The 19,133-nt window shown below is 49.0% G+C and overlaps 1 long non-coding RNA gene across 2 annotated transcripts; it reads right to left on the reverse strand.

Moving 5' to 3' along the window:
* Positions 1 to 3,871: 3,871 nt before the first annotated feature.
* LOC132015284 (uncharacterized) lies at positions 3,872 to 6,111 on the reverse strand. Of its 2 annotated transcripts, none has more exons than XR_009403612.1 (3): positions 5,989 to 6,111; positions 5,544 to 5,707; positions 3,872 to 4,050 (listed from the first exon to the last, which is right to left on the reverse strand). It is a non-coding gene; the product is annotated as an uncharacterized LOC132015284 (long non-coding RNA). The 2 variants fall into 2 exon arrangements; XR_009403611.1 differs by having other exon boundaries at positions 5,544 to 5,703; positions 5,811 to 6,111.
* Positions 6,112 to 19,133: the final 13,022 nt, after the last annotated feature.

Below are 19,133 nucleotides of genomic sequence, written 5' to 3' on the forward strand. Positions count from 1 at the left end.
TGCTGGGATTGAACCCCACATCAGGATCTCTGCTCAGCAAATAATCCACTTCCCCCTCTCCCTCTGCCCCTTCCCCTGCTCATGCTTTCTCTCTCTCTCTCTCTCTCTCTCTCAAATAAATAAATAAAATCTTCTAAAAAGGGGAGGGGGAGAATAAAGAGATGTAACAACCAAACAAAACATATGGATCTTCTTAAACAAATGAACTATAAAAGAGACACTTGGGGAAATTTGCTTATAAACGGGGCATAAGACAATATCAGAGAATTGCTATTCATTTCGCTAGGTGCAGTCACAAACTTGTGGTTATGTGACCCAGCGTGGACATGTTTAGAGTTGCACTGTGAAGAGGGTAGCTGTGAAAAAATATCTGATGCCCGGATTGGCTTTGGACTACATCAGCCAATAACAAACTAACAAAGAGCATGTTTAAAAGATAAAGATGAAGTCAGTGTTGCATAATCTTGATAATTATTGCATCTGGGTGATGGGCAGACGGGGCTCCTTGTACTAGCTCCCCTAGTTCTGTTTGAAATGAAAAATACAATAAACAATGGGAGGGGAAAGTGGTGGTAACTTTCCAAAGCTGGTCATTCTGAAGGTGGGTGTCAGGCCACAGGCTGTTTACGGTCCCTTTTATGTCAGTTGATAAATACATTCGCCCAGGGGAAAGAAGAGGAGAGGGAAGCCTGTCTACCTACACAGATATGTAACATCTCTGGGATACACCTTCACGATAAAGCAAGAGACAGAATAATGGGCTTAGAATACTATTACTCAGGTCAAAACAAAAGAGGGACCGGGGAATAAATCTGCTTTCCTGTGAAAGGACACAAATCCGTGGTTGCTTCAAAGAAGAGAAACGAGTGGCTGGGCCAGGGGAGAAGGGATATTTCCGTTACACCATATGCCCTGTGATCCTTCTGAACGTGGGACAATGTGCATGTCTTACCTATTCAAAAAATACAATTTCAAAGAAAAACAACCCGAAAAGAGCCATGCATTTATTTCTCTATCTTAAGCAGGACATTTGTAGTCTAGAGCAGGTCTTGGGCTTTGAAGGATCTTAGGTTTGGGGGAGGCTTTCAAGGCCTACCTCTCTCAGAGCACCCTAAAGGAACAGGCTCCAGAGACACCGTTCTGTGCTGCCGCCACAGCTCGCCGACCAAGCTGAACAAAGGACCCAGACCCCCATTCTCCATCTCTTTGTCTCTGTCTCTCTCATGCACATAGGGGCATCTGTCTCATATTTCTCCTTTTAATTAAATGGAATTTTTAGTTTCGGTAAAATGTTCATCACATAAAATGGACTGTTTGAACCATTTTTTATAAATATTTTATTTATTTATTTGACAGACAGAGATCACAAGTAGGCAGTGAGGCAGGCAGAGAGAGAGGGGGAAGCAGGCTTCCCGCTGAGCAGAGAGCCCTATGCAGGGCTAGATCCTAGGACCTAGATCATGACCTGAGCCAAAGGCAGAGGCTTTAACCCACTGAGCCACCCAGGCGCCCCTGAACCATTTTTAAGTGCAGAATTCAGTTGTTTAAATACACCCATACTGCAACCAACCACCAGAATGCTTTTCATCTTGCAAATCTGAAACCATGTCCATGAACTGCACCTCCCCGTCCTCCCCAGACCCTGGCCACCAGTGTTCTGCTCTTTGCCACCATGCATTGACCTGCTCACAGTGTTCCTCGGAAGTGGAACCACAGAGTCTCACTTGTGCTTAGCTTATTTCACTGAGCATCGTGTCTCCAAAGTCCCTTCCTGTTGTAGCAGGTGTCAGAGCACCTTCCCTGTTTAAGGCTGAACACCCTTCCATTGTGAGTGTATACCACACTTTGTGTATCCATCTTTCTGTGGCTGGGTTGCTTTTAGTTACTTTAGAGCTAAAATATAATGCAGCTATTGAAGGCTATATTAGCTTTTAGCATTATTTAGGGTAATGCTGCTATGAACGTAGGTGTACAAATATCTCTTCAAGACCCTGCTTCTCCTTCTTTTTGGTATATACCCAGAAGCAGAATGGCTGGCTCACACACTAATTCTATTTTCTGGAGTGGCAACACCATTTTATACTCCAACCAACAGTGCACAAGTGTTTCAATTTCACCACATCCTTGCCAACACTTACGTGCTGGGTTTTTCTGTTGGTTGGTTGGTTGGTTGGTTGGTTTTGATGGCGGCCATCTTCATGTATATGAGGTGGTTTCTATATGGCTGGTGTCCGTCTCCTCTTGACTCTTCATCTTCAGTTGTGCTCTCTTGCTATCGTCCTTAACAAGTCTGTCAGTTCCTTCAGCGCTTGGTTTTTGCTAAACGGTCCAAGCATTTATTATTGGTTTCTCTACAAATTTTGGAAGCCAAAGACTTTTCTGACAGACATGTTGTTGTTTCCACTTTAGATAGCTGATTTCTGACATGAAGTGGTGGAACAGATTATCTGGAAGATCCAGGGTGGGAAAGCCAGTTCCAGCTAATTCTAGAACACCCATTTCTCAGCAGTACCTTTGCCTGGGGGTTTGCTTCTTCTAGTGAATATTTGTTGAGATTTGGGGTTGTTTTTTGTTTTGTTTTGGTTTGGTTTGGTTTTTGTTGTATTTTGTTGTGGTTTTTTTTGTTGTTGTTTTTACAGTATGGGCAGATTTTAGTAATCTCCCTGAAGACCAGAGAACCTGAAGTATGAGTGGTGTTCTTTAAGTCTTTCTACTTACCTAAGACTGTATTATGAAGGAAGGGGCCATGTAAATGTCTGAGGGAAATTACCCCAGGAGGGCACAGTGAGTTCAAAGGTCCTACAGTAAGATCATGCCTGGAGTCCCGACTGGAGGGGACTGTAGGACTGCAGTGCCACTCCGAGGCAGGGCAGTGGTAGAGATGGGGACAGAGGTGGTTGCCATGGTGACAGAGGTGGGGATGGGGACAGAGATGGTTGTCATGGTGACAGAGGTGGATCCTTCACCAGTGCTGCTAACTGGATGGCTTCAAACAATCACAACTTGTTGTCCATGGTTCTGGAGGTCCAAAATCAAAGCATCAGCAGGGTTGGTTCCTTCTGGAGGCTGGGAAGGAGCACCCATCCCTTGCTTCTCACCTAGCGCCTGGTGGCCATGGCTGATCCTTGGCATTCCCTGGCTTGTAGATTCATCCCCCCAGTGTCTGCCACTGTCTCTCATGGTGTTGTCCCTGTGCATCTAAACTTCCCTCTTTTGCTAATGACATCATCATATCCCTTCCCATAGGACCTCATCTTACCTAATTACATGTGTAGCCCGCCCACTTCCAAATAAAAGCACATTCTGAAGTTCTGGGGGTTAGGGCTTCAACGTATCTTATTGGAGAGCAGAGACCAAAAAAAAAAAAGGCAATACTGTGCTGAACTAAGGAGCTAAGAGAGAGAGAAAAGAAGAAGTGGAGGAGGAGGAGGAGGAGGAAGAGGAAGAAGAAGGGGAGAAAGAAGACATTATTTAATCATAGGCTAAACAGATGCCTCACAGTGGACAGAGGCTCAGAGATCACACAAGTACAGCCTCCTTGGACCTAGATATTGGGGGGTCTGGGAACCAGAACAATCACTGAAACCAGGAGATGAAGGTGGACGGAACCCTTGGCAAGCCCACAGACCTATGCAGGCTGGGCTCAATGGAAACATAAGTGGGTCAGAATGTGGCATAGTAGGATAGGAGTTGTGAAGATGTTAAGATGTTAAGAGCAAGGACTCTTGAACTAGACTCCCTGGGTTCAAAATCAAATGTTACCATTTAGAGCTGTGTGTTCTCAGGCAAGTTCCATATTCTCTGTTTCTTGGTTTCTTTATCTGAAAATTGCGGAAAATAATAGAATCTGTCTCATGGGTTGTCACAAGGATTTAATAGGTCAATATGGGAAAAGCGCTCTCTTTCTTCCAACCTCCTGACTTCCTGGTGGTAACTTCCCATTGCTGCTGCCGACTTCCCAGTGTTCATTTTCCACTGACTGAACCCAATGGAGGGTCGAGGAGCAGAAGGAGCAGGAGATTCCAAGTCCGAGAAGGGCAGAGTATGGATCTGGAAGTTAAGTGCAGAGTTAAGAGCTCCCCCTCTGTACCTTGGACTTGTCTTACTGGGAAATCCAAGGCACTGTCTTGAAAACAGTGTATGTTCGCCTGGAAAGAACGATGTGGCAGTTAGTGCTCACCCAAAATTCCACGTGCTTCCTACAGTCAGTTTGGGGCCACACACCTACTTTGGGCCAAAGGACTGGGGGCACAGTCACTTACTAGCCCAAGTGGTTATGAGCCACTGAGCCTCCTCTGTCTCTCTCTTCCTCTCCTGCAGTGATGCAGGTGCTCTGGAGACCACAGTTTCCAGACATCAAGCTGGAGAAGGCTGTCCAACCTAGATTTAGCCTATGTGGGATAAAGCCCTCTTTGGGGAGAAGCCTCAGAGATTTGGAGGTGCACCTGTTACAGCAGCACTGCCTATCATGTCCTGAGGTTAGCCGGATATGGAGATGCCCAGGCAGGGGAGAAAAGTCCCCTAGAGACCTAGAAATATATCAGAGATGGTAAGAAATCACCCTACCTACCTCCATCCTTGGGGGTGATGGGAAGTTGCCTGTGCTTTCTGACGATCCTAGCTACTATGTTGTCAGAGGGAGTGGGTCTCATGAAAGGAGAGGCTGGGAGCAGTCAGGGGGACCCGACTCAAGGTGCAATGGGGGAGCTAAGCCAGGATTGGGGGGACTGAGGGAGGACATGGGTGGGCCATTTCCACAGCCTCCTCAGCCTGGCAAGGGCCCTAATTAAAAATGATGCATTTCAGCAATGGAGCACTTTTTTTTTTTTTTCTTTTTTAAAGGAGCCAACAAGCTGAGGTTAGTATTATACCCTTTCAAGATCTATTTGTGTTGTGAACATCAAAGGGTAAGGAGGGTTCCCTTTCTGAAATTTAAATATAAGGCTTTACCTCTGGCATTTTAAATGTCCAGAACATCACAGAATTCACAAAGGAAGCAGAAGTCCAGCAGCATGACCTGGGCTCAGAGTGAGCAGGCCTTGGGACAAGTCTAACCGGTGAGTGCACCCCATCCCAAGGCCCAGCAGGAGGCAAAGGGCAGCTGGACCCACACAGGTCAGAGCCTGGAGTCCAGTGATCAGTGGTAGGGCCCCAACCCCAGAAACCCAACACACACACACACACACACACACGCACACACAGATTTGGACCCAGAAACAGAAGCCAGTCAGCCTTGACCCAGACCTTGGGGCTGACGCCTTTGGTGGGGCTCTCCCAGGACCCTGACATGGGCAGAGGAGACGGCCTTGCTGGAGAAAGGGAGGCAAGGCTGAGAGAAGGCACCCAGGAGAGGAAAATTTCCCAACTGAGTGTGGGAGCTGCCCTTTCTCTCTCAGAAGGTGCACGGCCTAAGGCCGGCAGAACCCCAGTGTCCTAACCCACTCATCATGAGCCTCGCAGGGTCTCCACACAGCCGCTGGAAGCACGGTTCTCCGAGCGCGACACAGGGGACAAATGTGGAAAGCATTAAAAATTGCTGATACCGGGCGCCTGGGTGGCTCAGTGGGTTAAGCCGCTGCCTTCGACTCAGGTCATGATCTCGGGGTCCTGGGATCGAGTCCCGCGTCGGGCTCTCTGCTCGGCGGGGAGCCTGCTTCCCTCTCTCTCTCTCTCTCTGCCAGCCTCTCCGACTGCTTGTGATTTCTCTCTGTCAAGTAAATAAATAAATAAATCTTTAAAAAAAAAAAAAATTGCTGATACCTACGTCACACCCCAAATCCCTTCAGTCAGAATCTCAGCGGTGTAGAAACCTCCCTGGCGCCTCTCAGGTGCAGCTGGGCCTGCAGGGCTCGGGGAGAAAAGCGGTTCTCAAAGTGTGATCCCTGTGATCCCATGGAGCGGCAGCCCTGGGGCACTCTTTGGAAAACTCCTTCTCTGGCCCCGCCCCACTCAGCTGAATCTAAAGCTTCCGGGCTGGACTCCAGCCACCGGTTTTAGCCAGTCCCCCGGCGATTCTCAGGCACAGTGAAGTTGGAGAACCACCGCATTTGGGTGAAGAGTCGGCCGCCTGCTCTGCCTCCCCATGTCAGGATGTGTCATCCCTCCGGGAGAACAGCGCGGCCCTCGACCGCCGGCACTGGTGCAACCCCTGCTGAGCTAAGGGCTTCCCGTGCCTCATGGGATTGGATAAATCTCACGACATATCTAAGACGTAGGTCTTAAGACGCACATTTTAGTTTTTCAAGATGCTGAATGACCTGAGGGCACAGCCAGCAAGCGGGCAGGAGCTGGAGTTCCAGAAAGCTCCCAGGGTCCTGGCCCCTGCTTTGAGGCAAGGACTTGATTTTTTTTTCTTTTTTTTTTTTTTTTTTTTTTTTTAACAATCTAGAAATGCCCCGGGCTAGTCGCTGGGCGGTGTGAGGAGGCATGACACGGCAGGGCTGCTCCGTGGGCTTCGGTCCCCCCTTCTCCTCCAGCCCCCGCTGTCTCTAAAGAGCAGTCACACTCGGGGGCCTCGGGGCGGGTTGCTAGGAATGACTAAACCCGTCTGCTGCTTCCGGATGCGCTGAGCCTTTCAAAGGGTGCCAGCTGTTCCTTTTCATCTCAGCCCTGATTTCCCTGCCAACCTTGGTCGGTTGTTCCCCTGCATTATGTGGAGCAGGTGTTCCCGGACCGGAGGAACTCTGCACTCCCCTTGCTGCGTCTCGGGGCCCGTGCCCTCTGGATGGTCTCAACACCGTGATCCAAGAGATAGGGATGAAAGCCGGTGCCTCAGAGCACGGGGGAGGCCTGGGGCAGGTTCCTGCCACTTTCTCCACACCCAAAATGCAGGGTGGGGTTAGAGCTGGCTGAGGGGGAGAGAGTAAGAATCCAATTTCTCAAGAAACTTGCACAGCACTGTATTTGCAAGGGCCCTCCAGAGAAACAGAACCAACAGGAGATTTTAGAATCCAAAGTATGCTGGTCTGAGAGAATGATACACGGGAGCAGAGGGAAATGGGAAAGAGAAGGATGTAGAGAGACAGAAAGTTCCAATAACGTTGGGATTCCTGGTTCCAGGAATCCCGGAGCCTTCCCCTTCTTCTGATTCCTTTTATGTGAGTGAATCAATTCCAGCTTTTGGCTTAATAGGAGAGTTGCCTGCATGGAGAGAGGCCAGAGTTCTCCAAGGAGGAAGTGGGAACTGGGCCAGGACTTGGGTGAGACAAGCAAGCACCCAGGGGCCCGGAGGGAAGGCCTCCCTGCCAGGCTCATGCAAGTTCACAGTTGGCCTCTGAAGTGAGCGCCTTCTCCCATTCTGTGCCCTTGGCCTCTTGGGCCTTCCTCTCCCCGGCCCCAGCTACAAATGAAAGATTTGACTCTGGGGAACTCAAAAATATAATCACCCACTGACTCATTTGTTTGTCCATTTACTAAACAAGCATTGACTGAGTGCCTCCTGAGAACCAGAGGCTGTGGTGTGCCAGAAGGGGCAGAGACGAGGTTTCTGTCCCTAAGGGGCTGACTGCCTGTCCAGGAAGACAAACATGGGGGGAAAAAAACAAAACTGAGAGACACGTCTTGAAGAAAAGGAAGTATGGTGTGTGGTGGGTACCTGTGGTAGGAGGACCTGGAAACTGTAGTTGAAGACTGAAGGAGAAATACAATGTAGATTAGAGATAGAGACACACAGAGAGGGAGGGAGGAGAGAGAGAGAGAAGCAAGTGCACACTGGAGAAGAGTAAGTTGCCCCAGCTAGAGAGGCAGCACATAGAACCTCCTCAGACATTTTCCGTGTCCACTCGATAAACACTTGTTCAGAGCGTATTAGGAACCAGGCACAGTTTAGTCTTTGCAAATTATAGAGACAAAAAACCTTACCCTCAAGGAATTGACCCTAACAGGGAAGGAAACAGGCAGGAGAACTTGACCAAGAAAAGCAATGGATTCTTTGCGGGGCGGGCCGTGCCTACAGAACAGGGGGTTCAATTCATCCAGAGTGGACCAAGGAAGGCTTCTGAGAGGGGTTGGATTTTAAAGGATAAGTGGGTATTATCCAGTCAAAGAAACTGGGGCAAGCCAGGAAGCGAGACCAGTCAGCGGAAGGCAGGAAGGCGAGCGAAGGCGGTGGGGTGCTTTCAGTGTTGGTCAGGGGCCCAAGCTAGCCCATGGGGTACAATATGGACCTGAAGGACTATAGACGTTTACAACAGTCGAGAATTCTACAGGGGAGTCTTAGCCACTTTGTCTGTTGGTAAGTCCCACACATCAGCTTTTCTTCCGGCCCAGAGCAGGTAACCATTTCTTTACCCGGGCACAGGATGAAGCACTTGGCTTGCATCCCAGGATTTGTACCGCGTGCTGAAATATGTCTTTAAAATGGAATGAAATTCAGTGCCTGGGGATGTTGTTCCCTTAGAGTCTGACAAGCGAGAAGGAACTGAGATGGACCAAGGGAACCTCAGATTTATAGCTGGAAGGTGCCACACACTCTCTAGGGCATGGCTAAGTGGGAACAATGGCAGGCAATTGTCTACAGTTTAGAAAGTGTTTCTCTCTCTCATTATCTCTTGTTACCTACAGATGAAAATTTGCCTATGATGCAATTTTTCTCTGTGCCAGGAGCCATAGCCTCTTAGGAAAGCAGATGGTGAGACCAGCTGCCTGGCTTGAATCCCAGCTCCACTCTCCATGTCCTCGGGGACTTCCTTCTCTCTGCCTCGGTCTCCTCATCCGAAAGAGGAGGATAATGATACTGTTAGGAGAAATAAATTAGTGCTTAAGAGAATGATTACACAAGGGAAGCACTCTTTAATTTATTTTTTCATAAAGATTATGAATTATTTACATGAGAGAGTGAGAGAGAGCACAGAGGGAGAGGGAGAAGCAGACTCCCCGCTGAGCAGGGAGCCCCCAATGTGGGACTCCATCCTAGGACCCCTGGATCATGATCCAATCCAAAGGCACATGCTTAACTGACTGAGCCACCGAGGTGCCCCGAGAGACCCTCTTTTAAATGCGAGTCATCGCCATTCTATCTACTGGTCTATTATTTTAAACTGACTTAGAGCACCCAGTTTACCACTATTTAGACTGTTTCTGTGGGAAAGGCAGGAACAAGTCTGGTGCCCCCCAACAGATGCCATTGTGGAAGGGCGGATGGCACAGGGAAGATGGAGGAGACAAGGTTGGGGTTTTGACAGTTGTGGGGAAGGAAGGAAAGTTGAGGAGCCTGACATCCTCTCCTATGCCATCCCCCGGCCCTGGGTCAGGGCTCCTGCACAGATCGTCAGCGTATGTCATTCCGCAAAGAGGGCCGTGAGGGAAGGGTGAGGCCAGATAGCCAAGGTCTGGCCAACAACTCTTTATCTGCCCCATAGCGGGCCAGCTTTGCCCGGAACAAAACACTGAGAGCTTTGTCAGAGCTGGCCAGAGGTAACCTCTCGGAAGGTAAGTTGTCTTTGATGTGTCCCCCAATTCCTCTGATGTCCTGCTCATCTAGTCTTAGCCCCACAAGACTAGGGTCTTTGTCCCACGAACTCAGACTTGGCACCCGTGAATCCATTCCTCCCGCTCCTCGGCCAAGCCCTTGCTCCCCTCTCAGACCCCTTCAGCCTCCCGCCCTGCCAACCAGAGTGCGCAGGAATCTTGGCACCACCTGAAATCTTATTAGAAATGCAGAATCCTCTTGAATGGCTCTGTATTTTAAAAAGATCCCCAGGTACATTGTATGCACATTGCAGTTTGAGAGACACTGAGCTAAACTTACGTGATCGGTTTCTTTTTGGGACTGCTCTCCCCGGTCCTCGCCAATCCGTAAACTGGCTTTACCTGCTGCACCAGAGAAGGGCCCTCCTGTTATTGTCCTTTTGGGTTCAGGTTCGGAGTTCACCTCACACCTTCGGCCTGTCCAGCCGCTGGCTCCCTTCTGTCCTTTCTGTCTTGAGAACACTCTTCTCCCCAGAGTTTCCCATGGCAGCATGTATAACTGGAATTGAAGTCTTGGGCTATTACAATGGAGCAACAGTGAAATGTAAAATAAATAAATAAATAAATAAATAAATAAATAAATAAATAAATAAAAATTTAAAAATCTATATTTTAAATTGCTTTTTAAAATCAAAGTATCACATCAAAGTTTCAACAGTCAATAATGACTAAAAAAAAAAAAAATACAAAACCCAAGTAATAATAGTAATACCCTGTTCCTTCCTGAAAGTCAGCCATTCTTCTAGGGTTTTCTTCAGGTATACATTTCCATATACCACTATTTCCTGATACAGTTATTTTTAAGCTTTACCTAATGGCATCCTCTTTTGGGTACACAAGGAGTTCTTTCTTTAAAAATCTGTCCGCAAAATTCGTCCATCCATTCCTCCTTCTAGTTCCTTCATCTGGTTTCCATTTTCATATATTGCAGTTCAGGGTGACAAAAGTTCATCTAAGATGTATTTGTTTGCTTTCCTCCTTCTCCTTGTTTGAGAGTGTTTTTTTCTTTTCTTTTCTTTTCTTTTTAAGACTTTATTTATTTATTTGAGAGAGAGTGCACTGCAAGGGGAGCGGGAAAGGGGGAAGCAGGCTCCCCGCTGAGTAGGGAGTCCAATGTGGGACTTGATTCCAGGATCCTGGGATCATGACCTAAGCCGAAGGCAGATGCTTAACCGACTGAGCCACCCAGGTGCCCCAGAGAGTGATTTTTGAGACAAGGAGGGAGGGGCAAAGTGCCTGATTCCACCACCTTAAAATTCAGCAGACACATTACAGATTCTTTTCTTAAGCTCCTGTGCAATCCTTGCCAGTGACAAATTTCACGTTCACCATATTTTCCCCTCACACTGTTTCCCGTGGGAGGAATCAGCCTTTACTCCCTCTGGATTCCCTACAACCTCCACCCCTCCACTTCACTTGCTTGTCCTCCTCCCTCTGGAGCAGCTCAGACCTCCCTGTTTCCAGTTCTTTCCAAGGATCTTTTCTCAGTCAAATGGTGTCCTTGTTTCCTAGAGCTGCTGTAACATCTTTCACAAACCCGGGGGCTTAAAACAACAGAAATAGATTCTCTCCCAATTCTGGAGACTGGAAGTTCAAAAGTGAGGCTTCAGCTGGGTCATGTTCTCTCCGAAGTTTAGGGAAGAATCCTTCCTTGCATCTTCCTGGCTTCTGGTGGTTGCTGGCAATCCCTGTCCTTCCTTGCCTACAGCTGCCTCACTCCAGTCCTTGCTTCAGTGTCACATGTCCTGTGGACTTCTTCCCTCTGTGTGAGCCTGTGTTTTCAAATCTTCCTTTCCTTACAAGCTCACTAGTCACATTGGATCTAGGACCTGCCCTAAGCCGGTGTGACCTCATCTTAACCTGACCAGTGGACATGAGTCTTGAGGACACACTATTAGACCCAGTACAAACGATTTATAACAGGTTTTGCTAAGCAAAGACTAGTTCTCTCTCTAAAAAGAACTCCCCTTTTAACTCCTAAAGTAATATCTGTTTTCTTCCCACCACAGGAATTGTTTAATTTCTTAGGCCTATTAGTTTTGTTTCTCCAATTATTCTGAAGTGACATTATCCCCCGGACCTCTGCCATGCTCAGTGCAAAGTTATGCTTCATAGTTAGGTCCTCAGTAAATATAGAAAATAAACTTTGCTCTCATATTTGCCCAATGCTCTGGTGGATCTGTTCTCTGGTGGGAGAGTGATCTGATGGGCTCACTCCCTTTAAAACTGATGATTATTGCCCTCCTAAAGCTTCCACATTATAATAGTTCTCGTGGGCAATATTTTGTGGGTCCTCAGTGATCACCAAAGAAAATTAAAACTCAGCCCAACGTGTAAAGTTCTTTACAGTCAGGGGTGGGGGAACTTTCCTAGTCTTTTCTGCCATTTAGCTTTTGCTGTCTTTGCCCATTCCCCAAAATCAGCCAGTTCTTTCTTAGTTCGGTCTTTTTGTTTAGCTGGGCTTCCTGCTGGAGTTGTCTTCTTTCCTCTATCCCCCAGTGAACTTCTATTCATCCCTCAAGACCCAGTTCAAGGGCCACTTCCTCTGTGAAGCTTTTTTTAATGGCCATAAGCAGAACTCATTTCTTCTGCTTTAATATTTCCCACCATTGTGAACACAGTTCCATTTTAACACTTATCCCATTGTGAGGGAATTAATAGTGTCTGCACCCACTGCCTACTAGACTAGGAGGAGGTTCTGCCATGCTGACGAGGCACGGTGCCTGTCTTAAAGTAGACTTGATTAAATATGCCCAAGGAGGTCATAATGGTGACATTGATGGAAAGCAGGCATAGAGCCTTTTAGGGTTTCTCAACCCACACCCAGCGAACTCCCATATAATTTTTTAGCACAGTGACTGGGAATTAGAGGAGGGATTGAGGGATTGTGTCAGTGATTCAAACTTTATTATTTAAGAATCAATCCAAGGTGACAATCTTTTATGGTTTTTAAATCCCAGACAATATAGGGTAGCCCGTTCCCTGTGGGAGGCTGGGGAGGGTATGGAGTTCTGGAGAAGAGAAGGGACTCCTTCTGTCTTCCCTTTCAATGTCTTGGTTGCACTTGTCCAAATCTTGGGGACTTATTGTAATGAAGCTCAAGATCTAGGTAACTATATAAAATAGAGAGCTCAAGGGGCTGACCATTCCATCATCATCTCCCTCACACCAAGCTGTCACACTTCCCTCTTAGTGAGGCAGATACCTCAGGCACCTTGTCTGTGGCTCTCTGATCTTTCAGTGTGCTTCTGTTCCTTCCATGGCCAGTATAAGCATCTCTGTACCTAGGGAGCTTTTGCCTGAGGCCATGTGAGGCAGTTCTTCCCTCCTCCCTCCCTCTCTCTCTTTTCCTTCCTTTCTTTTTCTTCTTTCCTTCCTTTCTTCCTCTTCCTTCTAAACTAACTAACTTCCTTCCTAGATTTATTTATTTATTTGACAGAGAGAAAGCACTCAAATGAGTGAGGGGAGAAGCAGAGGGAGAGAGTCTCAAGCAAACTCCCTGTTGAGTGTGGAGCCCGATGGGGGCCTCGATCTCAAGACCTAGGAAATCATGTCCTGAGCCAAAAACGGGAGTCGGATGCTTAACCGACTGAGACACCAGGTGCCTGGGAGGCAGCTCTTTCTACAAGCAGTGGGTCAGAGTGCCAAGGAATCAAACTCAATGGGCACAGCCCTCCACCAGTGATTTCCAGAAGTTTCTGTATGGATGCCCCAACCCCCTTATCGCTTGGCTAGGGCTAACCCAGGTGTGCGTATTCAGATATCCCCCTGGAATAAGACCTTGCCGTCTCCTTCGGTGGCAGGCTTGACAATGCACCATTTCATGGCTGCCTTTCCTTGTCCATATACCTTCCCACTCCTCTTCTGCAGTTTCCTGGGACCACTGACCCAATATTTTGAGTGCAGATTTTCACTCAGATCCTCGTCTCCGAGTATGCTCCTCACAGAACACACACCAAGAAGAAACATGGCAACTTTGGTCTCTTGAACTTCTGCTCTCTTTTCTTTTTACCATTTGGGTTCTCCTTGCCTCTAATCTCTGCAACCTTTCCAAAAACTCATAGGTCTGCGCTCATGGCTTTTGCTTTTTCATTTTAATGATTATTTATACTTTCTCATAATCTGCACCGTCTGTCACTCCTCCTCGCCCTTCCTGTCACGGTGCTGTGTCTCCTGTCACCTACTATTCCCACTGCCAACTGCCTCACTCTTTTCTAATTTCTCAGTTCACATCCTTTGTCGGAATTTGATGGGCCGGCTCATCTTTTTTGTATAGAGACTTGACCAGTGCACAGATTGGCTGCGGTGGGGGTCAGCTGATCACAGCCCCTGCAATCAGCTGTGCGGAGGCAAGGAGATGGGACAGGAAATGCCTGAAGGTTTGATGGCCGATGCAGAGGAGAAAGTTGTGGAAGGTTTAGCCCCTCCCATAGTCTTTTATATGGACAATTGATGTTTTCTCCATTTATTTTGAATGTAACTACAAGTTCCCAATCAAGATTGTCCCGCTAGATCACTCCAGGGGTGAAATTCTAAAGCCAACATGGGTCGGTGTAAATTAACAAGTGGCTGACCACCTAGGACCTGGATCTTCAGCCAAGTTGTGGGCAAGGACTTTCTGCGTATAATGAAGCCAATGTATTTGATAGGGTTAGTACCCCAAGCTTGCTGTGAAGAAAAAAAGAAAGAAAAAAAGAAAGATGAGGAAAAAAAAAGTAAAGAAAAAGAAAAAAAGAAAAGAAAAGCCGCAGGGAGTCCCAGCGCGCTGAGATAATCACTCCTTGCATTTTAGAACCTTTTCCTTGTGTGTGTCTGTGTGTGTGCATTTAGAGGGAAATATTTCTTCCCCATAATAAGAGGATTGTCCTACATATGCTGCTTTTTATAACCTGCTTTTTTTCGCTTTATCACTGAACACTTTTCCGTGTCATTAAATATGCTCCTACAGCCTCATTTTAGTGTCAGCCCAGACTTCAGGCACGGGGCTTCAGGTCCTGCTGAGCTGCCTTCTCAACCCTCCCCTCCCCAGGACAGAGCTGTGAAAGGCACCGATGGACATAGAAAAATCTAATGAGCTCATCTTCTTCCCACTCCGTTTCAGCCAATCCTATACCCACAGCTGCCCTGTGGGGCCCAGGCAGCGGGAGCTTCCCCACCGGTGCAGGACCCTCCGGGGAAATCACCAGTCAGCTCTCTGCAGCTTCCTTGTTCCCCACATGCTCTCTGCAAAGCCAGCTCAGGACGTGGTAAACTCAAATCATCACAAAACTGGAGCCAGAAGCTCCCATGGGAGACTGTTCCAGCCCCTCCGAGCGGGAAATGAGAAACCAGGCCCAGAGAGGAGAGGTGACATGCCCACACTTGGTCAGGGAGTGGGTGGCAAGGTGAGGATTCAAGCCCCCGTCCCCGTGGCCAAGCCTGGTCTCTCCTTACCCCCCATCCCAGCACCTGTCAGGAGCTGGGGTTCTCCTCATGAGGCCGGGTCTCCGTGGCATTCCCCAGCCCCAGTCAGAGCTTGGCCAATTAAAACCCCAGGCCAAGGATGGACCTTGAGGAATGCGGCTGTCCCTCTCCCGGCCTCCTTCTGGATCAAGTCCTGGTTTCAGATCCCTGGGTGTGGTGTGGTTAGAGCAGCTGCCTTTCTAGCCCATAGATACTGTGCCTCAGGGCTGAGTAAACAATCCCCGGACAACAGGCCTTCCTGTCTCTAGGGCCCTCGCTGGTGAAGCCTCTGGGCTCTGGAGAAGCAAGGAGATCACCGTTTTTGACGACTGCTGCTAAGCCCCAGGGACTTTCTTTCGGCCTCCAGGCTCTCTGAGTCAGGGGACAGACTGCAGGGATTGGAGCTGCCCCAGGAGTCAGGGACAGGGACACCCCAGCTTTCCAGCTGCACTGCCCTTCGGAGATGCCCCTTGGGCCTGACCGGCCTAGGCCAGTTGCCCTCACCCCTGTAGGAGTCTCTGGTTACCAGGGGAACCTAGGGGAGGCTCTGGCCCAGCATGATTAAAGGAGGAGTGAGCCCTTGGGGAGCACTTCATCCGGCTGAAAGCCAGTTCCCTAAGTGTGAAATGGAAGAAGGATTATCCCAGCACCCCATCTGCCCTTCTCAGGCATCTTGCGCGCTCTGTGCCTGATTTGCAGGAGCCTGGGGGCCTTGAACCGAAGCAGCACAAGTGGACTTCCAGGCCTTATGTCCCCCCTTTGCAGAGCTTGAACCCCAGCCTCAGAGATCCCCCAAGGCCCAGGCCTGAGGCAGAGCTGGGCCAAGTGCTCTCCGCATCCTGACAGCCAGCAAGGAGTCTCCCCCCGCCCCCCACTGCCCTGCTTTAAGGATACAGGCTGCCTTTACCCCGTTGTCTAGCTGGGTGGGGTCTTTCTTTCAGGGGGACCCATCCTGTGGGATAGGAGTTTTCTGCGACTTCAGACCCATTCGCTATTTTTCTGCTTAAGGCACACGCTACCTTGTTTCTTCAATCTGCTTGCTTCCCTGCACATCTTATGTGGTAAGCGGGACCAGAACATTCCTGGTGGCCACTTCATTTGCTAAGCGCTAACCCAGTATCTGATCCTCTAACAGGCAAGAGAAGTGAGATAATGCCGGACCCTGGGGACATGACAGATGGGCCAGCTCTCCAGTTGAAAGCACAGGGATAGACCCTTCCTGATTTCCCTAATGACTGGATGCAAAGCTCGATGCCCACCAATCTTGTCTCGGGCGTCCCTCCGTCTGGAGCCCTTTGCTGAGCCTCACACCCGACGTCCAGGCTCAGAAACTGGAATTCTTACTCTACATCTTTATGAATTTTAAAAGGATGCTGTGACTCCCACTCTGCCAAAGACAGTGTCTATTTTCACCCCAGCAAGCTGACCCACATAGACTGTTCCCACCGTCACGGTGGAGAAAGGAGAGAGGCGCCTCTGAGGGAAGGGGGATGCCTCTTGACAGGCCAGGGGCACCTGATCAGGCACAAGGGTGAGCGGTTCTGACCTTGGTGGCCAAGCAGAAGCAGGGAAAGTTGGAGGACAGGGTGGAGAGCCAGGGAAATGGCGAGGAGTGTTGAGTGAGGAAAGAATAGAGGGGTATACTGGACAACCAAGTCCCACATTCACCAGTCCTGCTGCATGTAGTGGGAAATGGGTTGGGGCGGGGGCGGGAAGCAGACCCTGCCCAGCTCTGCCTATGCGGGAAGGCAAGGGGTCAATACGGCCAATTTCCCAGGCAGGACCAACAAGGTAGAGCCACTGCAAAATGAAACTGCGGGACCTGGTGGGACTTCCAAATGTTAGGAACTTCCAAATGGAGACTGCAGAGTACTGAACCAAGTGTGGGGCCCTGGCAGGTGCCTATATGCCAGGCTGTGGAGCCCTCCCAGATTCCCCGGGCTGGATGCCGCATTGGGATGGGTGGCTGGGCTGACTGAGAGGCGGCGCATTGGAGTAAAAACAAAATGATGGAGTGGCGCCTGGGTGGCTCAGTGGGTTAAGCCTCTGCCTTCACCTCAGGTCATGATCCCAGGGTCCTAGGATGGAGCCTTGCATCGGGCTCTCTGCTCAGCAGGGGTCCTGCTTCCCACCCTTCCTCCACCCCTCCGCCCCGCCTTCCTCTCTGTCTACTTGTGATCTCTCTCTGTGTGTCAAATAAATAAATAAAATCCTTAAACAAACAAACAAACAAACCTGGCAGAGGGACACGGTCAGATTAAGCCCAGGGATGGATGTTACCTCTGTAACAGCTAATTATCGAGCCCCTCCTGTACATCAGGCTTTCTTCTAATGAAGTGTATATTCTCCAGTTCAATCTTAGGATGACCGTTGGGGGCAGGGACTATCATCATCATCCTCATCTCCCAGAGGCGGACACCAAGTTACGGGTAGGTAAAGGAAAGTAACGTAACCTTCATGACCCTTAGTTAAGCAACAGCCTGAGTAATTTGCTCAAAGGCATGGAGCTCCTAACTTGGAGACAGGTTTGCATGCAGGCCTGGTGGCCCGAACCCCAAGCCATTCGACTGTAAACATAGAGCACATCCCATCAAAGGGACACTTCTTTACAAGGAGCCATCTCTCTGTAGCAAAGAATGTTCTAACAGAGGTATTCAGAGACGCACGGCTTGGGGACACTGGAAGCAGGCAGGAGAGCCCTTCATAGAGGAAAACCCAACACCACTGTGGAGTGGAGTTAAATAACAATCAGAGTCACATAAGTCACGGCTCTCTCCGTCTTTGTCATGGGTCTCAGCTAAGGGCCGTACCAGCGTCATTAGATCCCGGGATGCCAGTAGCTGGTGCCTGGTCCACAGAGAAGGAGAAGGAGAAGGAGAGAAGAACAAGATCATGGATCTTGAAGCTGACACTCCTCAGAGTCAAGGAGACGGAACTTGAACCCAAGTCCAGCTGCTTCCAAAGCCCTTGTTTCCAACAGCCATACCAGACAGACTGACTGTTAAGGTCCCTCCCACCCCGAGATGCTGTAATTCTGAATCTCCACAGGGATATGATACCGTGTCTGCCCAGAAGATTTCACTCCGAGCTCGTGTTGATATTTTTACAGACAGTTTAGAGATGGCCGGGGGCCCCCAGAATCTGTTCCCTATCTTGAATCAGTCCTCTGGAATGTTGGCACAGACCCTTGCCAGGCTGTTCTGACTCTTTCTCCCTCGAATTTGACAATCTGGGTTTTATGTAAGCGCTGCTGAGAGCCCATGCTTCTGATTTCATCTGCATTTAAACAGACAGCTTTGTGAGTTCTGGCCTCATGTCCAGAAAAGCTCATGGACTCTCACCTTCTCTGAGCCAAGAAGTCTGTGGCAGTCCCTGCACTCGGACTGAACCCCAAGATCCCACCCTTGAAGTTGTGGGCAAAAGCTCCAGGTTGACGGAGCTCTGGTTTAGGACTTAACTAGAGCCTTCTCCAGGTTTCTCTCTCCACTTCCAAACCGGCCCCAAGGATGCGATTATCTGGTACCAAAGCCTCACGTACCAGCAGATTCTTAAGGAACTGATCCCCAAACACATGCGCCAGGCTCCAGCTCGCCCATCCCCATCTGGATACCCCGCTCTTCCAGAGATTCGCCGTCTTACCTGCGTTAGCTTCCCGTACTGGCCTTCACAAAGTACCACCACCGGGTGGCTTAAAATGAGAGAAATATATTCTCTCTCAGTTCTAGAGCCCAGAAGCCCAAAGTCGAGTTGTCCACGGGCCATGCTCTCTCTAAAGGCTCTGGAGGAGAATCTGTTCCGCGACCTCCTCCTAGCTTCTGCTGCCAGAAACCCATGGTATTCCTTGGCTTGCAGACAGCTTTTCAGTCTCCGCCTCATGGTCCCACGGGGTTCACCTTGTTCGTCTCTGTCTCTTGTCTTCTTCTGTGGACACCATCCTACTGGCTGAAGGCCTACCCTAACTGAACATGACCTCATCTTAACTTAATTACAAACAAGACCCTGTTATCAAATAAGATCATATTTACAAGTACTGGGAGTTAACACTTCAACGTATCTTTTCTAGGGGACACAGTTCAACCCACAGTATCCCCCATATCTCCATCAGGATACTGCTAGGGACACGTAAGGTACCATTTCCAGTGCATTGGCTCTGTTTGTCCTGTGAGACTCACCTTGACCCGAGGAAGTAGGTTCTACCATCTCCACTGGACAGATGAGAAATC

The sequence above is a fragment of the Mustela nigripes genome, chromosome 1 (genome assembly GCF_022355385.1).
Source record: "Mustela nigripes isolate SB6536 chromosome 1, MUSNIG.SB6536, whole genome shotgun sequence".
Taxonomy (NCBI): Eukaryota; Metazoa; Chordata; class Mammalia; order Carnivora; family Mustelidae; genus Mustela; species Mustela nigripes.